This window comes from Anastrepha ludens, chromosome 2 (genome assembly GCF_028408465.1).
Source record: "Anastrepha ludens isolate Willacy chromosome 2, idAnaLude1.1, whole genome shotgun sequence".
Lineage (NCBI taxonomy): Eukaryota > Metazoa > Arthropoda > Insecta > Diptera > Tephritidae > Anastrepha > Anastrepha ludens.
This window is the reverse complement of record NC_071498.1, coordinates 120,400,905-120,421,296: the sequence shown is the minus strand read 5'-3', so window position 1 is coordinate 120,421,296 and position 20,392 is coordinate 120,400,905.

The window sequence follows — 20,392 nt, the reverse complement described above, 5'->3', positions numbered from 1 at the left end:
TATTAATCAGTGTGCCGCTACTAGAATAAAAAATAAAGAAAATATGACAAAATGGCGCGATTTTTAATTTGACACTCGAAAAACCAGGTTTTTTTCTGTTTTTTAATCAAAAAAATACGAAATAATTGAAATAATAATATGATTCTAGTACAAGCGATAACCATTGAAGTTGTGAACACCATATTAAAATTCCAGACGATTCGGTTGAATAGTGTTTTTTTTTTTTTTTGACAACACTAGGCCGCCAAAGTCGTTTCGATATAATATTAAATGAGTTTAAAATTTGAAGTACAGGAGCGCACCGACCGCTCTCTACCTATTTAATGGGATGTGGAAGCTATACCTAGTTTTGGGAATTTCCGCATGAAATTTTCACATATATTCTTAAGATACTATAGTTTTGAATTATCGAAAAAACAAAAACTGGATTGTTTGAAATTTCTAGACCACCTTAACTGAATTAAATTTGTAACCTCAAAATACTATAAATTATATTTGAATTTTCTTCAAATTATCGTAGGTTTTTTTAACCTCAAATTTGCTATAAATTATGTTTGAAACTTCTTCAACTTATAGTAGTTTTTTTTTTATTGCAGTCATTGTAAAATCATCCCTTTCCCTTAGTCACAAACATTCAGAATACAGAAGCACTTACTTGCGCGCCACTTCCTTCGACAGTTACTTTAAATTATAATTTCTACCCCTCATTCATGCTGCTGCAACAACAACAATATCTTATACTTCCTACTATATTATCAACTGCGCTTACTACGTCCAGCGCAATCAAACATAATTTATCACCCAAAAATTAAATCATAAATTTGCAAAGTCAACTGCTGTCAAGTGCTGCTCAAGGCGATCCATTTCTATTTGTCCCAAATAGCTGCTTTTTATTTGATTACTTTTCAAGTTGTTGGTGAGTAATGAAAAAGGTAGAAAAAGTTACCCAAGTGATGTTATAAAAGAAAGAATAATATAATTGAAAGCGCCTGCCTGAATAAAAAAGTTAACACGAAGTAAAAATGTGCATTTTTCCCTATAAATTATTAGCACCGAAGTGAGATCGGAAAAGCATTTGAATGAAGAGAGTATGGCTCCGCAATTTGTCTTTATGTGGTCTACTTAATATGCCTTAATGCCTGTAAAATTTCTGTTCTGACTTTCTTATGTGGGCAGCCTGCTATCTGAATATTTCATTTTTAAAATGGCATCGAACAAATCGTATCGCTGTATACGCGCATCCAAATGGCGGGGTAAAATGAAAATCGAAATAACAACTGAGACTAAGACAGTGTTGGCAGAAAATCGGTAAGGCAGATACTTATGTTTTGACAGTGACATCCGCGGAAACTGAAACTTTTGTTGTTTACGTTTACTTAAAGTCTGAAACATAATTGTAGTTCTTACAAACCACTTAGAGCTAATTTGCGGTTAGATTACTACAGTTAGTTAAATAAATAATTTCAAAAAGAGTTCAGAAATTCGTCAAATGCATTCTTTGACACCTAAAAGTCAAGCGTATTAAGCCGTTTAAGATGAAATGGGTAAGCCTTGCGTAAAGATCTTGTAGGGATGTGAAAGTGAATGCTCCGTAACAGGGATTAACAATCAATTCCTTCTTGAATACACTAAAAAAAATACAGTGAGAGTTTACACCTTCTACTCTCGAGAGACTTTAAGTTAACTAAAATCAAAAGGGAATTATAGGAAGGGAGAGAATTTGAGGATCTTAACTACCTGAGAGCATATTAGGGAGTTACATACTCCAGAATTTTCAAAAAATTGATTTTTTGTTTTTGCGATATTTCGAAAGTATAGGATCTTAATAATAAAAAGTGAAATTTTCAAGTGGAAATTCCCAATATTATAGCTTATTATAGCTATTACAGCACATTAACTAGGTAGAGAGCGGCCCGCGCGCTCCTCTAGCACAAACTTTAAACTCGTTTTTTCGAAACTCCTTTTTTCGGCACGGTCTGCATGATAACTCATACAGTTTTTAATATTTTTCAGTGCGGTTTTTTTTAATATTCGAAAGTGTTTTCTCTAAAGATTTGATTTTTGATATTTTTATTCAAAAATTTTATAATGATAATTAAATTGTGACATTTATGACGTAAAACGAATACTTTTTTTACAATCCAGTCAAAATTTTACGAAATTTAAAAATCCTGCTCGATAACTATAACTATAACTTTATTTTACAAGATTTTTTTTACTTTTTACAAATCCATCAACATTTCAAGGAGAAATGATGCAGACCGTGGAGCAACTTTGTTTTTCATTGTACTTTGGGTCACGTGATTTTTTATGTACTAGTTTTTGTAAAGAAAAATTAAAATAATTTTTTTTTAGAAAGTTTAAGTACTAATAAACAAATAAATTTTTCTATATTTATTTCTATTGTAATCCCTACTAGAAACAGTTTTTCTTTTAGCGAATTTTTGTCGCTGCTGGAACAGCGCCACTTAAGGAACACCTTCCGCAAATGTTCCATTCTTTCAATTGCAAATTGGTACCAAGGGCTCCAGATAAATGCCATATATTCCAATCTTGGGCAAATCAAGTGATTAAAAAGTAATTTGAGAGTGTAAGAGACCAAGCACATCGAACTATTACGCCGTATAAAACCTTAGATTAAGTACGAAGTGGATACAACAAAGTTGAATAAAAAGTGGGAGTCAAAGAGCACGCCTAGAAATTTCAATTTATAAACCAATTGAAGTAAAGTATTAATAATACTGTAAGTAGATTGTACGAAATTTTTTTCTTTCGTGAAAGTAATTTGGAAACATTACTTTATATTTAGAGAAATTCTGATACTTTTTTTCTGATGTACAGAACTCAACCGTCTTCGAGATATTCGATTTTAAAAAGCATTTTAATTTAAGCCATCAGCACATTCTTCGACTCAGCTTTTATCTCCTCAATCAACTCGAAATGCGTTCCCCGGAGTGGTCTCTTGAGTTTTGGGAATAGCCAGAAGTCACACTGAGCCAAATCAGGCGAATACGGTGGTTGCGGAACGATATGCGTGGAATTTTTGGCGAAATGGTCACGAAGAACGAGTGCAGTGTGAGACGGTGCATTATCGTGATGCAAAAACCAAGAGTTGTTGGCCCATAAGTCTGGTATTTTTAGACGAATTGCTTCACGTAAACGGCGCATATCGCTCAAATAATATTCCTTATTAACAGTTTGGCCAGGTGGAAGGAATTCTTAGTGCACCACACCACGAAAATCGAAAAAAACTGTCATCATGACCTTTATTTTTGAACGACTTTGACGTGCTCTTTTCGGTCTGGCCTCGCCTTTAGCTCGATATTCGCTTGATTGGTCGGTTGTTTCAGGGTCGTAAGCATAAATCCTAGTCTCATCTCCCGTAATGTTGCATTTGAGCTTGTCCTAATAGTCTGAAAGCATTGTTTCACACACATCAACGCGACGACTTTTTTCCAAGAAAATGAGAGTTTTCGGTACCAAACGAGATTTGACTTTTCGTAGGCCCAAATGGTCTTTCAAAATGGTTTTCACAGATCCTTGTGATATTCCGATCATATCAGTAAGGTCTTTAACAGTCAACCGACGACTTTTGAGCACTAACTCCTTCACTTTATTGACGTGCTGGTCATCTGTTGACGTCGATGGTCGTCCGGAGCGCTCCAAGTCATCAACACGTTCTCGACCCTCTTTGAAGTCTTTGTACCACTTATAAACATTTTTCTGCGACATGGTCGAATCACCAAATGCCTTCTGCAACATGCTAAACGTTTCCGCAGCCGAAATTTTATTCCGAAAACAAAATTTGATGGCACTTCTCTGCTCAATCAAATCAGACATTGTAAAAATCTAAAAATGCACTCTTGGTCGTTTGGTAAACACAAGCGTAAATATATTACTGATAATGACATTCACATGAAAGTTGGCCCAGATGTTATTAACAGTGCTGCCAACTCATGAAAAAAATAACTAGAGTTTCGCTGGATTAAAGCTTGACAAATAAATTCACCTTACTTTTTGCCCACAGTAGTATTAATTTATGGTCCGAAATTGTTCTCTTTTTAGTCAATGGGTATGTTAATTAGTAAACATCATGAATAAAATTTGAACCAATGCCATTCAGTTAAAAATTGTGTAGAAACCATTCTGCAAACTATTTAAAAACGAGGTACTCAAAAAAGTAAATATTTTTATTTAATCTAATTCTATAGACTCAGCAGGTACTGCAACATCGATTCCAAGCACTACCTACCTAGCAACTGCCATAGCTAAAACAACCGAAAAAGGGGCACATGGACATTTTTTTCGCGGTCAGAGTCCCCTCTACGGGCGTATGACTCACTGCGTTTTAGTCGCTCTTCTTATTTCTTTAGCCTACTTATGTGATTCATTTTATAAAACCAAATTATTCAGAAATTACCTAAGGAACTTTGGTAGGAATAGGAATACATAAAATATTGGTAGGTTTAGTGTTAAGTATCTGCGACGACTTTCGCGGCAGCCTTGTTTGTAAAAACTCATTTTTCATTGTGTTTGTTCGCTAAGTAGAATCATCATCATCAATTCGTATAGTTCAAGTTGCTGCATAGGACTTCCTGAACCTAATATTCTTTATTTATCTTCACTTTATTTATTATTTATTCATTTAATAATCTAAACATACATTAAATTTATATTTTACCTATTTTGTTCTAATGTGTCAATGGTTTTTGTAATAGTAAAGAACTGTTTGTGTTTCATGAAATATGGATTTGATTATTACTTCTTTTGCACGGTTTGTTATGAAAATATGTGGAACTTTTTTACCTTACTCGATTGTTGAAAGTTGATGAACATTGCCATATTTTTTACACGTTTCTTTTTTGTGCGCGCATTTCTAAGCAACGTATCTACCGTGTAAAAGAAAAGTTGGGTGTATTGAATTTCAACTAATATTAGAAAAGGGATGTTCCAAGGAGAGAACGAGTCAAGTGAGGCCATTATTACTATAAAAGCATCCTGTAATCACGGGATTAAAAATTTCCACTAATAATGACTTCTCTACAATTTACATATGCAGATGGAAAAACAATTGAATTTTGGACGGGTAAATACATTTAAGCTAACGAAGATAAAGGCAGCCACTTCAGAAGCTATTTACTTTCATTAAAAGCTGAAGGACATCACAATGAACGCAAAAACAAAAGAGAAAACATCAAATGCAAAAATAAACATTTCTGAGAGCTAAACTGAAAAGTATGATATAAACATTATTAGGCAAAAAGTGATATCACTTAGGGCGTAAGCAGAAAGTTTGTCGCACAACTCACTTCCATCATTTATCCCATAAACTACTAGCGGAACTTGCTGTGCGCTGACTGTGCGATGACTGCTCATGATGATTATGATGATGAAGGCATCAGTTTACTTTTCAAGTAAACAACAATCGGACTGGTGTTTTCGCTGAGCTATACGCTTTGAATGCTGCTCATAAATGCAGTGGCTGTTGACATTGCAGGACAATACTCGCACTATAATACACAACTGCGTTCACACTAACACTGACACAAACAACAGCAACACGAACCAGCATCCGGACGACGCAGAGTTAAGTAGTGTTGTGCGAAAATTGCTTATGACCCAGAGCGAAAAACGGAAAGTCGGCGAGAAAAACTTTGAATAACAATAATAAATTTAATGTCACGATGAGCCAAAGTTAAAAATTTACAACAAATCAGGAAAGCATGAACATATTAGAGTGAATAGTTTAGATGACAGTTTGGTGTCTGCAGCAGAAGCAGAGCAGAAGCAGAATAGGAAGTGGAGACAACATACACATACATATATGAATGTATATATACGCAACCACTACTATACACTGAACACTGTACACAGTTTCATTTGCTCATCACCCTCATCATTGCTCGGAAAAAGGGATTGACAATGTGAAAAAGTGCTTGTAAAGTGGATAAAACGAACATCTTCATCGAATGAATATTGCAAAGTGATAAGAAAAAGTAGATTGTTCCTGTTCAGTAAATGACAACAATCGTCAAATTGAAATTTTGCTTGCAGGGCGTGGATAGTTTAAGTAGTTGAGGCGTTCGAGTCAACTAAGTTTCGCTTATGTTTTCTTCTTTATTAGCTAAGCTAAGTAGTTGCTGTGTATTATAAAATAAAAAAATAAATAAGCTCCTCCTCCTATTTGTGGTGTGCGTCTTGATGTTGTTCCACAAATGGAGGGACCTACAGTTTCAAGCCTACTCTGAGCGGCAGATATTTTTATGAGGAGCTTTTTCATGGCAGAAATACACTCGGAGGTTTGCCATTGCCTGCCGAGGGGCGACCGCTATTAGAAAAATGTTTTTATTAATTTTGCTTTCACCGAGATTCGAACCAACGACCTCTCTGTGAATTCCGAATGGTAATGACGCACCAACCCATTCGGCTAAGGCGGCCGCCTGTGGATTATGGGAGACGTAAAAATGGCGTGTGGTGACCCTTGAAGGCTATGAAAAAGTGAGAAACTGCTTGTGATATACTAGGAAAATAGGATATTTATTAAGCTACTGAAATTTGTGGAAGGAAGTGTAACATACATACTTTCATTTTAGTTGATATTAAAAGCTCACTGAAATTCTGGGCTTCTTTCTAGGCGGCAACTCAATATACACAAGTAAATTATTTGCCAAGCACGCCAACTTGATCAAAAAATTCCAAGTGACGCTCTAAGTCAACTAATTTGAGTTCTGTTTTTCAGGTTTTCACATCTTAGATTAACATTCCTTGCAAAATCGTATTGCCATTGCTTCACATTTGTGGAAGTTACGCCGTCTTGAGCAAACTTTCTTTTGCACATCTCAGATTAGCATTCCTTGCAAAATCGTATTGCCATTGCTTCACATTTGTGAAAGTTACGCCGTCTTGAGCAAACTTCCTTTTGCACGTGTCTTCGATTTCTTACGGTTTTAAAAATGGATTTGAATTCCCATTAATGGGTTTGTATTAAATTTTGCGTTAAAAATAGATTCTTAGAAATATGGAGAAACTGTTTTGGTAATGATAGTCTAAAGAAAACAGACGTTTGCGAGTCACATGGACGCTTCAGAAAAGATCTTGAATCCATCGATGATGACAAACGTAATGGCACGCCGTCGACATCGAAAACTTATGAAAACATCGATCAAGTGAAATAGTGAAAACTTGATCAATAACCGCAAATTAACTATCAAAGGGGTGGCAGAGGACTTGAACAGTGCTTGTGGATCCATTCAAGACATTGTAGATAATACAAAGTTATAAGTATAGTCAAACAAATCCAAGGCTGACTCCGACCCAATATTCAAAGTCCAACGCATCATTAATGCAGACGGAACGTGGGGTTATGAGTAGACCAAGACCAAAAAATGAAATCGTTTTTAGTCGAAACTGAAACCAATAAAAAAAAGAAATAATTGGCGCGTACACTTCTGTTAGGTGTTTGGAAATGGAGGGACCTACAGTTTCAAGCCGACTCCGAACGGCAGATATTTTTATGAGGAGCTTTTTCATGGCAGAAATACACTCGGAGGTTTGCCATTGCCTGCCGAGGGGCGACCGACTGAAACCAATACTAGCAGTTTTTATAGATTACAAAGGTATTTTACACCACGAATTTTCGCCAGAATGTCAAACAGTTAATAAAAACTATTATATGGGTGTTATGAGACATTTAAAGCAATTTGCCAAAACAGAAAGGATTTGTGGCAAAATAACTCGTTGATTTTGCACTGTGATAATGCACCGTCGCACAGTGGCATCACTATCTGTAAATTTTCGACCAAAAACGGAACAAATACCATCCAACACCCATCGAACTCACCTGATATAGCTCCCTATTTTTCTGTTTGATGGAGTCAAAGAACCCATACGGGTAATATGTTTTAACAGCCGAAACGAAGTGATGGAAAAATCGTATACGGCTCTGATGGCTATATCAAAAATAGAGCTCCGGAAAAGTTTCGTGAGGTGGGGCAAACGCTGGCCCACGTGCGTTCAAATGATGTTTTTTTTTTAATTTTTTTGGATGAAGATGATATACTACGAATAGCACTAGGACTTATTGACATGTTTGGACCATTCCCTTCTTGTTTATTTCATTAAAATAACATTTTTGTGAAAATGTATATAATTCTATCACAAAAACCATAAAAATCCAAATTTCAAACTTTATGTAAATTAAGAAAAAAATCAACGAATTTTTATCAATATTTTAAACTTTTCAAGGGAAATTTTTAGAAAAATTAAAAAAATTAATTATGCACTTATTATAACTTGTTAAGTAACAAAATGCATCAATAAATTACGGTTAGCAGAATAAAGTGCAAATTTTAAGTGACTCAGAAATCGCATTAATTTTTGACAATTTTTTTTCCAGCGTTCCTGTGCAACTTATCCATGTCACGAATGCTCGACACCCTGTTTGTAATAGAGAAGAGGAATGCCTCAGATCCTACACCCGACGAATGGTGTAGCCTTTAGTTTATGTTTAGATTGCTGATCCTCTGATTGGCCATATCCCTCAATGAGAGGAGGAACGCAGAACCAAGGCAGCTTAGTGCTGTCCCAGGTGCTCTTAATATAATATTATACGAGTATAATGGGATTGCCTTAGCTATATGCTAAGCATGCTTTGCTGTGTACCAGTTTTATTGATGCCGCTTGCGTGGATGCAAGGCAATGTCCTGTAAATGAAACAATCGCTGGTCGGCAATCTACCCAGGGAGTGTCAATAGTTTGTTGATGGTTTTCGCTTTGTATGTGCAAAACATGATTTTGAGTAAACTTGTCAAATGGTAGTGTATACAGCGGCTCAAATGCATAATCTGTTTAACTTTGAAACAAAATTTCAGAATTCTTAATAAATTAATATTCGAGCAAAGCATATTCTCCATTACCATTTACTTATAACCTACTCCATTTAGTCAGGTAAATAAATTTTATTTATATTCAACATTTTCATACTCAGAAATAAAAATAAGCAAAACCGTAGAATCGATGTGTGTCGTTGAAATATGGATGGTGATGATGATTAACTGCTATTGCGGCGATCACTAAGGGCATAGTGACAGAACAAATTACAGGGTGGCTGATGAATTTTGCTACATTAAGAAACTCAAATAACTTTTTTTTTAGTGTATGGAATTCATTTATTTTTTTTTCAAGTTGAAGGTCATTAAATTTTATTAAATGTAGCTTAACTAGTTTTAAAAATAATTGAATTTAAATGCCCCCCATGCTCGTTGACACAAGTGCGGCATCTTAGTAAAAAGTTGTTCATTGCTGCTTTGAGAGTTGCGACAGGAATAGCCGCAATTGTTCCCCGAATGGATTGTTTTAGTTCATCCAAATTTGTTGGCTTTGTTTTATAAACTTCTTGTTTACATAAACCCCACAAGAAAAAGTCAGGTGCAGTAAGGTCAGGCGACCTGGGGGGCCAACGAAATTCGGAGTTTCTTGAAATCAGTTTATTGGGAAATTTTCGTCGCAACTCTGTCATAACTGTCTGGGCTATGTGAGACGTTGCCCCATCTTGTTGAAACCACACAGAGTTGAAAGGAATTCTCTTTCGGCGTAGTTCTGGATAGAAAAATTCTTTCAGCATTTTCAAATAACGGTCTCCAGTAACCGTAACGGTGTGACAATTTTCTTCAAAAAAATAAGGCCCGACAATACAGCGTGAAGAAACCGCACACCACACTGTCACGCGAAGAGGATGCAATTCCGTCTCGTGGAGTATCTGTGGGTTAGAAGTACTCCATATTCGACAATTTTGTTTGTTCACATTGCCGTTTAAATCGAAATGGGCCTCATCAGACATGAAAAGGCAGTTTAACATGTTTTGGTCTTCTTCCACCATTTGCAGGATCTTCTGGCAAAATTCCAAGCGAATCGGCAAGTCTGCTGCATTCAGTTTGTTAACCATTTGAATTTTGTAGGGAAATAAGTCTAAATCTTTGTGCATTATTGTTTGCAAAGACTGTCGGCTGACACCAAGTTGAGCAGATAAGTTTCTTGTTGAAACCCTTGGATTGCTTTGTATAGCTGCAGCTACAGCAGCGATCGTTTCCTCCGTCCGAACTGGTGGGTTTCGATGATAAGGCCTTCTTGCGACTGTTCCTTGCTCAGCAAAATTATTCACCAGTCTCATTATGGTCCATCTGCTCGGGGGATCGCCGCCAAACATCCGCCTGTACTCTCTCTGTACCAAAACTACGGACTCCAGTACGTGATAGCGGCGGACTATCCAAATTCTTGTTTGCGTGTCCCAGTTATCCATTTTAATAAATTTTAAAGATCAATCTGCAAATTAAAACAATAATGGAACAGATAACTTAAAAAGAAAAAAAGTTATTCAATTTTGTTTTGGTAGCGGCTTTCATCAGCCACCCTGTATTTCCATTGGCTTCGATTTTCAGTTTTTCGTCTATGCGATCAAGGTTCTCTATGTTGCTACGTCGCCATGAGCTTCTTGGGCGCTCTCTATTTCGTTTTCTTTGTGGATTCCAGTCTAAAGCAGCTCTGCTGACTTCGTGCGCTGGTTGGCGCCGAATATTCCTATCTAGCGTAATTATTTATCCCGAATCCCAACATCCATCGGACTTTGGTTAAAGGGTCCGGCACTCAAAGTGTAATCAACTTCGGGCTGCACGGGTATCAGCCCTCTGTTAGTTGGCTAAATGACAGTCCAGAGTATTACTTGCAAGCGCGCGGAAGCATTTTGCGGAGAGTTAACGCGAAAAAAGAAACTCGGTAATGGATATCAAACTTTAGGGCTTATTTTACCGATACTTCACACGAGAATTTGAGTCATCGATTAGCCACCAGGAGGCAGCACCCATCACATGTAATTGTTTGGGCTGCTGTAACCGCAGATGGCCGCTCTTCACTCGTGTTCATGGAGCCTGGCGTCAAGGTAAATGCGAAATATTATCGGGAAAGTATTTTGGAGATTGATTTGAAGCCGTGAGCACACAAACATTTCAGTGGAAGATCATGGACATTACAACACCACTCAGCACCGCCTCACAAAGTTCGAGTGAACCAAGAATGACTAAAAACCAACGTTTCGAACTTCATAACGTCCACACAACGGCTACCACATTCACCAGACGTGAATCCGTTGGATTATTCTTTTTGGGCCATTTTGAAGAGCGAGGTCCAAACTAAAAGATTCAGTAGCTTCGAGGCGCAGAAAAAAGGCATTATCCGCGAGTTTGCCAAAATACCTGGAAGTCTCATTCGGGCAGTTTGCGATTCATTTCTGGACCATCTCAAAGGCATAGTCAAGGCAAAATCGAGCGAAGTCAAGGTGGTTATATCGAGCGATAATAAGATTGCATTATTTTCACATATTTTTTACTTTGAATTGAATAAAATTAATTTCAAACTAAGTGCCAGACCTTGTACATCTATTGAGTGGATCCTTATTTGAGGTATATTTTGCAAGCCACCAGATGCTAAGAATTCGGTGAAGACTAGGGTTCTCAAACGTTTTAATTTTGTTTGCTACTTCGTTGGACGCTGCCTAAGTTTCATAGCCAATTTCACGTTAGAATTAAAAGGACGAAGCTTAGTTTTTCTTGTCAGCAGCCTTGAATATCAAACTTTTAGCTTTAAAATCGCTAAAGCGCCCTTTGCTTTAATCATCGGTGTTCTACGTCTACTTTTATTCAGGTGCTCTTATTTTTATACTACAAAAGGCCTTCCTTTGCGCAATTTGATCAAACAAAGATATGTTTTTTTCAACATATTTTAAAGTATGTCAATACAAGGCTGCCTAGGTGGCGTTTATTTGGAAGAATCCCTTTTGTATCTTCTAATTTCGCATTGCACTGTACAATGAGTCAAGTTCATTTAATTGCCGATCTCTCTATATAAAATTTAACTATCAGCCGGCACCCTTCTTAAGTTGCCTGTTTTCCAGAAAGAGCCAATGTGCACTTATTCTCAAATATGATGCCCGAGCAGTCTGATGTTGGTTACACTTCGAGTGCCGGACCCTTTATACGAAAACTTCAATTAACAGTGACGAAATCAGTGATTCCGTACGCAACACCAATCTAGGCAAACTCGAAGCAATCGTAACTTCTGCACGTACGAGCCGGATGCAGACTTGGCACGTTGCGAACGGACAATCCTCTCAGACGACGCAATCCATGTAATTACGGGATTGGTGCGTATTGACCTTCTCGCGGTTGAGATGGATCGGTTATATAAGTAAAAGACCATTCAGTAGAAACCGTCGAGCGCAACTAAGAAAAACTGAAAACTGAGCAATCCGAGACTGGGAGCAATCCGAGAAAGGTCAGTTATCTTTTGTATTTAATTCAAACATTGCGAGGTGGTACGAAGAAATCGATTTCTATATCCTGTAATTGCTTACTGAACACGTTGCTTCTAAGCATGACTACACAGGATTCATCAAGAGAACGCTCCTTACTGCCCGCAGTGCGCCGAAGAACACGAAACGGCGCGGCATATCCTTTTTTAATGTCCGCGGTTCATTAATGAGCGAAAAATGCTTGAGAGAGCGTTTGGTGGAAACATAACCAAGCCCAATCTTATACCATTTACTGGTATCTACGAAAACAAAGAAAACTGGGAAACGACATGGGCAGGGGCCACAAAAAAAACTCCTTTTCACCTTTTTAATATTTTTAAAGCGCAAGTCATATTTTATTTAGACAAATTTTTGCGTCACTACGGACATTGGACAGTTTTCCTTTTAATTTCAGAAAACATAATTCTAGCATCTAAGTGGCAAAAATATCCTTTGATATATGATATGCATTTCCTACAATTCTTTCTTCCCAAACATTCATTTATCTTTCAACCGAATTCACCAATTCAAATCGAAGTCAATCCTCTTGCAACATTCACTTAATTACACGTTTACGACCGCAGCTTGCCTTTTGCCTCAAGTCGCCACATATCACTGCAAATTTCCGCAGTCATTAAGACCACAACTGGACGCATTAGACAAGGAACATTACTTTCCGTTGTACAACATCCTCACATTCGACTGATATCATACCAGAGGCGCATCCTCTAAGTGAAGTAGCTATGTACCAACCGCAATTGCAGGCACTTCTTTCATGTCGTTTTGCTTGTAGTTTGTCGTACATGGGCAATAACCCAGCTGTGGCCAACAGGCTACCACAATAATGACAATTTTTTTTCTTTGTCTCCTTGAGGTTATTGATTAAGAGTGTCCGTAGCCATGTGCCACTAACTTTGATAACTAGGTATCCAGGCTAGTGTGTTCCTCCATCTCTACCGGCTAGTTTCCTACACCACTCACTTAGTTACGTCTATTATAGAGATGTGACAGTGCATGTATGTGTATGTACGTACGTATGCACTTATGTACGTGTTTGAACTTGTTAAAACAGCTCGTTTATCTTCTTCCGATCATTTGTAAAGGTTATCCTGTTTGTCTGACCGATACCTATCACCTTTTGTGTGTGCGAATCTTCCACTTCAAGTCGTTTATTAGTGTGAAGTCTATGCGACCAACATATCTCTCTACACATATACACATGCACATATTCGCAAATGAATGGGTTTGTTTGCTGCAGGCGACACTTGGGTGATTTGTATGCTGGTCACGCCATTCGAAGTTCTTCATGCCCGCCTTGTGATGCCTTCGGGAGGGAATAGCAAATATGTATCTTCTTGCTTAAATGTATTGTACATATACGGGCACACACACACGTGTGTATGTTTAGTTCGAGCTCGTTTAAGATTAGCGAAAATTTGTACTCTGTCTTTATTCAAGACACATCTACTTGGTGATGTGTAAGTAAAACAAATTTTATTAAATGTTTTACTTTATTCGAAGAGTGCCACTGTGATTTAAGCCATATTATTTCCTTTATGTATGTGTGTATATTTACAATTGTATGTTTTGTATTATAAATAGTGTATAGCCTTCCTCTGTTCCATTGAATTACTTTGCTAATGATGATATTGATAGTAGTGTGAGGCCAATAACGTGAAAAGGTTGAGCTTCTCTTTGTTTGTGATGTGCATCTTGATTATTCTTTCTAAAGGATTCTGCAATTTTCTGCCTTAATTTTGTGGTTATAAATTACGTCTTATGCTCCAACTAGGAGTTAAAGGATACATATGTATATATATATATATATATATATATATATATATGTATATAAATATCGCGTGTTTTTAGCGGAATGAAAACTATGGCTCAACAGCTGAGAATGGCAAACTGTGTTGACATTTCTGTTCAGTAAAGTTTGACAAGTCATCTTGAATCGAATAACGCCAGGCCAACGTTTTCCAATTGTGGAAATTTCCTTTGAAAAATATAGGTTTGTTCCGAAAGTTTTCGCATCCTGGACAACATGTCGGTGTGAGAACCAACAATTCGAAGTTGGGAAGGAATTTGTCTACTTCGGGACCAGCACTAAAGGCAGAAATGACGTCAGCTTGGAGATCAAAAGGAGAATAACGCTTATCAACAGGTGTTACTTTGGGCTCAGTAGGCAATTTAGAAGCAGATCTCTCTCTCTCTCTCGAAAGATCAAACTGGCACTCTACAAATGGCTCATCATTCTCGTCCTGCTATATGGCGCAGAACATGAACCATGCAAACAGCAGATGAGAAAGTTTTGGGAGCCGTCGTGAGAAAAATTCTTAAGTCGGCCAAATCCGACACAATGTTGTAGCGCCACGTGAGTATAAGACAATACACACAGCGGCAGAATCGGGCCTTACTTGGTTCGAAATTAGGAAGGAGCTCCCGTTACGATGAACGTCGAACTCTATCGAGCCATTATTATTATTATAGGGTGGACCATGTAAAATTTTCTTTTTGAATCGGCTATAAAAAAAAACTAATCAATATTTTTTCAAACTTTTTTTTTTTATTTTGAAGATTGAACATTGCCATTTATGAATGAAAAATAATATCGTTCAAACGACTGCCACGACTGGCTTTACAGTAGGCCATTCGATCAACCCAATTATTAAGCACATTTTCGATTGCTTGGGCTCCAATTTCATGAATGGCAACTTCGATTTCGTGTTTTAAAGCATCAGTCGTCTCTGGGTGGTTCGCATAGCATTTGTCCTTAACGGCTCCCCACAAAAAATAGTCCAATGGGCTTAAATCACAGCTCCGAGGCGGCCAATTGATATCGGAATTTCGGCTGATTATTCGGTTTTCAAAAACGGTAGCCAAAAGTTCGAGTGCAAATTTGGCAGTGTGACAAGATGCACCGCCTTGTTGAAACCAAATGTCGTCCATGTCATCCTCTTAAATTTTTGGAAACAACTCGTTGAGCATTTCACGGTAACGCTCGCAATTTTCTCTAACCGCGGCTCCTCGCTCATTTTCGAAAAAAAATGGCCCGATGATGCCGCCAGACCAAAAACCGCACCAAACAGTGACTCGTTGTGGATGCATTTGCTTCTCTACAGTAAAGTGGGGATTTTCTGAGCCCCAAATCCGAAAATTTTGCTTATTGACGCAGCCACCGATGTGAAAATCAGAAAATAAGAAGAAGACTCACCACTTTGGAAATAGGTTTTCAATATTTCCGAATTTCGTTCAAGTATTGTTTGCTTAAGCGCTGATCATGTGGCGCATAGTGCCAAAGCTATGATTGCCCAATATTTCTATCGCTTGCATTTTTCCTCCATTAAGTTCAGGTGAGATCGCTGCTAGTTATTTCGCCATTCAGGCATTATCACCAGGATCCTCTGCATCTCTACCCTTGCGGATTCCATTCTAAGGCCGTTGGTATTTCTTTTGCTGGTTTTCTGAAAGTGTGTCTAATCCATACCCACTTTCTCTTACGGATTTCGACGTCGATTGTAACTTGTTAGATACTTCTGTGCAATTCAGCTTCGCTATCTAGTCTTCTAGCCAACAAGCGCGTATTATTGTGCGGATGCATCGATTTACAAACGGTTGCAGTTTGAACACAATCTGCACTGATGTTGGCCAGGATTCGCAACCATACAATATCAATCCATGCTGACTGAATCTTGGTTTCCAAAAATTAATCAGCTAAACATCGACGACATTTGGTTCGAACAAGACGACGCAAATTGCCATACAGCGCACTTAACAGTCGATTTATTGCCATATTCAAGCTGCCATTGACTCCATACGGCCAGATTTGTTGGAGAAGTAGGCAAAAATGGGGCTGATAGGATGGACCATATATTTCGGATCTCATTTTCAAAAATAAATTCGATGACGTCTGGAATATAAAAAAAAAATCATTACAATAATATTTCTGTTTTGTATTATCATTTTAACTTTTCAAGCTCTTAAATGGCAGCGATATGAGGTGGCACAAAATTAATCATCCATATTTTTTTAAACTAAATAAACATTTTTTTTGGTTTTTATTTATTTTGAATAATTTTTGAACCGAAGTAAGGTGGCTCAAAATTAATCATCCATTTCGTTTTTGAAAAACTTAGTAAAAACTAAATACATTTTTTTTTTGGTTTAATTTATTTTGAATAATTTTTTAGCCGATATAAGGTGGCGCAAAATTAATAATCCATTTTGTTTTTGAAACACTTTATAGTAAATGAAAAAAAAAAAATATTTTTATTTATGTAAATCCTCGCAAAAGGTGGTGTAAAATTACGTTTTTGAATAATTTTTTAATTAAATATTAATTTTTGTACTTGAACTATTATAATTTGTTCTGTTAAGTAGAAAAGATAGCATCCGTCAAGTGGCTGCCGCCAATGTTGATACACCTTTATGCCCGTTTTATTGCATTTTCCTTGTCTTTCCGCAAGATTTCAGGTGATAACTGTTCACATTCCTGTCGAATGTTCTTCTTTAAAGCGGCGATTGCCGAAAGCTGGTTGGCATAAAACCACGACTTCAAAAAAGAAGTCTGGGATGGTTACATCGGGTGATGTTGCTGGTCATGCCAAATCAACAAAACGGGAGATTACGTTAAAAAAAAACAATACGTCCCAGTTTCTTCTCCCGCGTGGACGCCGCACTACTCAGTGGTTGTGAGTTGGTGGATATCTGCCTCTTCATGCATCACATGCTGATTTGTTTATTGACATAATCGCTTAAGTGGAAATGTGCCTCATTCCTCTTCGCTGTTGAGAATGACGATGGCTTGACAGTACGAGTAATTCGCACGCGTCTGATGGTCAACAAGCATTAACTAATGCCCTGTTTGCACTTTGTACGGGGAACTCGTAAGTCTTTCAGTATAATTTGCTGTAGTGTCCGTCTGGTGATGCCCAACTGAGCTTAATAAATTAACTAAGCTGCTCAAAGACAAATCAAAAGAACAGAAAAGCAAAAGGCAAAAAAAAAAAACAATTTGAAACACCTTTCAACTGATAAGAAATACGACTATTCCTTTTGCAATGCCGCAGCAAATATAAAGAAAATAGTCATCCACAACCCTCCAATTAAATAAGCAACTAGCTCTAAAGTTTGGGCAAAAAGCGTTGTCGAGAAGGTTGAAGTTTTTGCGCCACACCTTGAAGGATATATTTCATTAGAAATAATTGAAAATTTCTCAAGTCTCTAAGCTCAAAACGGAGAAAAGCTGCGGTTTTGAACTGATAACAGCTGAAATTCTAAAAAACCTAACGGAAATTATAGTGGTTCCCAAACCAGGAAAAATGCAATTGATGAAACTCCTTATCCCCCAATCTCGTTACTTTCACTGTTGGGAAAACTTTTTGAGAAGCTATTTCCCACCCGCTTAAAAGAAATTATCGCGCTCAAAGAAGCTATACCTCCTCACAAAATTCGGTTTAAAAACAATCATTCCACGACAAACCAAGTGCATAGACTAGTCCATGGAATGGAAGAAGCGTCTGCTGTGCTATTTTCCTCGATGCCACACAGATGTTTTTCAAAGTCTGGCACGAGAAACTAATCTCTAAGTACAAACTTAAAACAAAACTTCCGAAGCAGCTTAGAGATTAACTAGAAGCCTACGTCAATGATCAGTATTTTTGAATAAAGTATCGACAGGCAGCGTCAAACATGAAGAAAATTAAGACAGACGTCTCTCAGGGCAGCATTGCTGTATGCATTGTCCGCTCATAAATTATACTCAGCAAATTTCGCTTATTAACAGTGGAGTGGGAAGCTAAGGAGCAAACTTAGTTTTCGAGAATGTTAATTAGTTTACCGTACGATCAATCGATTTTCCCAAACGTCTGAAGTAACAGACAGAAAAAGAAGTGGTCGCCCTCGCGTGGTTCGAAACAGTGCAGCCATAAAAGCCGTTCAAGAAGGAAATCGCAGAAATCACCTTAGACAGCAGAAAATTATGTCCAGGGAAATGAATGTATCATCTGGTCGATACCAATTAAAGATGATCTCCACATAAAAGGCTTCCGTCGCCCAACTGGTCTTTATTTCACAACGCGTTTGAAAAAAATTAGAGTCGACAGATGCAAGCAGCTTCTTCGGTGGCACGTGGCCAATGGCCATGGAAATATTATTTTTACCGCTGAGAAAATTGTCCCAGCTTAAGAAGTTTTCCAAGGCTTTAGCGTGGCTAGCATTCAGCCTCCGTAATGGTTTGGTGGGGAGTGGCATGCAAAGACGTTACATCTCTTCACCTCTGCGAAAAAGGGGTTGATATCGGGGCAAAAGTGTTCCTTGATATCTCAGAAGGCATGCTGAAGCAGTTCAGAAATACTCTCTTTAAGAGAGAGCGCTGGATATTCCAGCAAAATTCCGCTCAACCCATAAGGCAAAAACCACCCAGCAGTGGCTAAAAAACCATATTCTTGAGTTCATAGCCGCGGGAGATTGGCCGTCTGGAAGTCCAGATCTGAATCTATTGGACTACAGTTTGGGGGCAGAATAGAAGAACGAAGCCTGTCGGAAACCTCACAGAAATTTGGCGAATCTTTGGTTCAAGCAGCGACGCCAATAACCATTTAAGGGGGGCCTCTACTGTAAAACTTAAAAAAAATCGATTTTTTACTTTTTGTTGAAACATACTCAGAAACAACTCCAGAATGTTCCATGAAAATCTTAAAAAGAAATCTTGAATAGTTTTCAAGTTATAAAAGTTTTAGCAAAGCAGGTATAAACTGAGCGCTCGAGCGGTTTACGGTCATATGCTGTAAGTATGAAAAACTGTTTAAGCGTGTTTTTCTCGAAACCACGTTTTCAAAATTGCCCACATCACAGCTCCGTGAAAAATTAACATATCAAGCTCAAACTTTGATAGTATATTTTTAACAATATTTACTAGTTTTTAAAGCTATGGTGGGAAAAAATTTATTATTTATAACCCCTTTTTTAATAACAAAATGACAACAAAAAAATGTCGATTTTTTAAAAAACTTCAAAAATTTTACAAAAAAATTTTTTTTTTGCAAGTAATAGGCTTAACAACTAAAAATAATGATATATTTTAAAAAAATTTGGTTTTTTTCATTTCAGATTTTTTTTAAATGCGCGACAGTGTGGGCAGATTACAAAAGGCGTTTCGGGGGAGCGGCTGTAGAGCTGCCATTTTGAAATGAAAATAAATTTAAAAAATTTTTTTGTACACTCAAGACCTGTGTTTATGTAACCCTAAACTTTTTTTTACTAATTAAATTAATACAAGTATGAAAACAAAATCCATGAAAATTTGATTTTTACAGTAGAATCCCCCCTTAAACCGTGCGTGCTGCAAGAGCTGAATAGTTAATCGTTTGAAGGCTTGTGTAAAGTAAATGGTGACTATTTCGAATGAAAATTAAAGTTTTTTTTTTTTTTTAATTTACATGATTGAATAAACTAACTTCATTAAAGAAGTATTATAATTTCATATCTATAACGGAATTATCTTGTAACAGAACTTATGACAGGACTAATTACAAAAAACATTTGATAAAATAACACAATGGACTGAAATGTGGAATATAAAACTTAATTGAAAAAAATAGTACTCGTAAGCTTTACAAAAAAACAGATTACCTATCAGCCAGTCCATATATTTTTAGTAAACGTTCAATACGCTTGCCGCGGTAAGCAAAGAGTTTTCCAATAACAGGTGTTATGAATGAACGGTTTGCGCTATCGAGAGATGATTATCGATTTTTACGGCTCGAATTGGATGGCATTGATCTGGACAACGTTTATTTTCAACAAGACGGCGCTACGTGCCACACAAGGAACGAAACCATTGATCTTTTACGAGAAGTTTCCGGACCGTGTTATCTCTCAAAGAGGTGATCACAATTGGCCACCAAGATCTTGTGATTTAATACTTTGCGATTTTTTTCTTTGCTAAGAAGGTTTTTAAAAGAGAAGGTCTATGCCAACTGTCCAGGGTCAATTCAAGACCTCAAAGATGGGATTCGTGAGCATAGGGCAGCCACTTTGCAATTCGGGTAT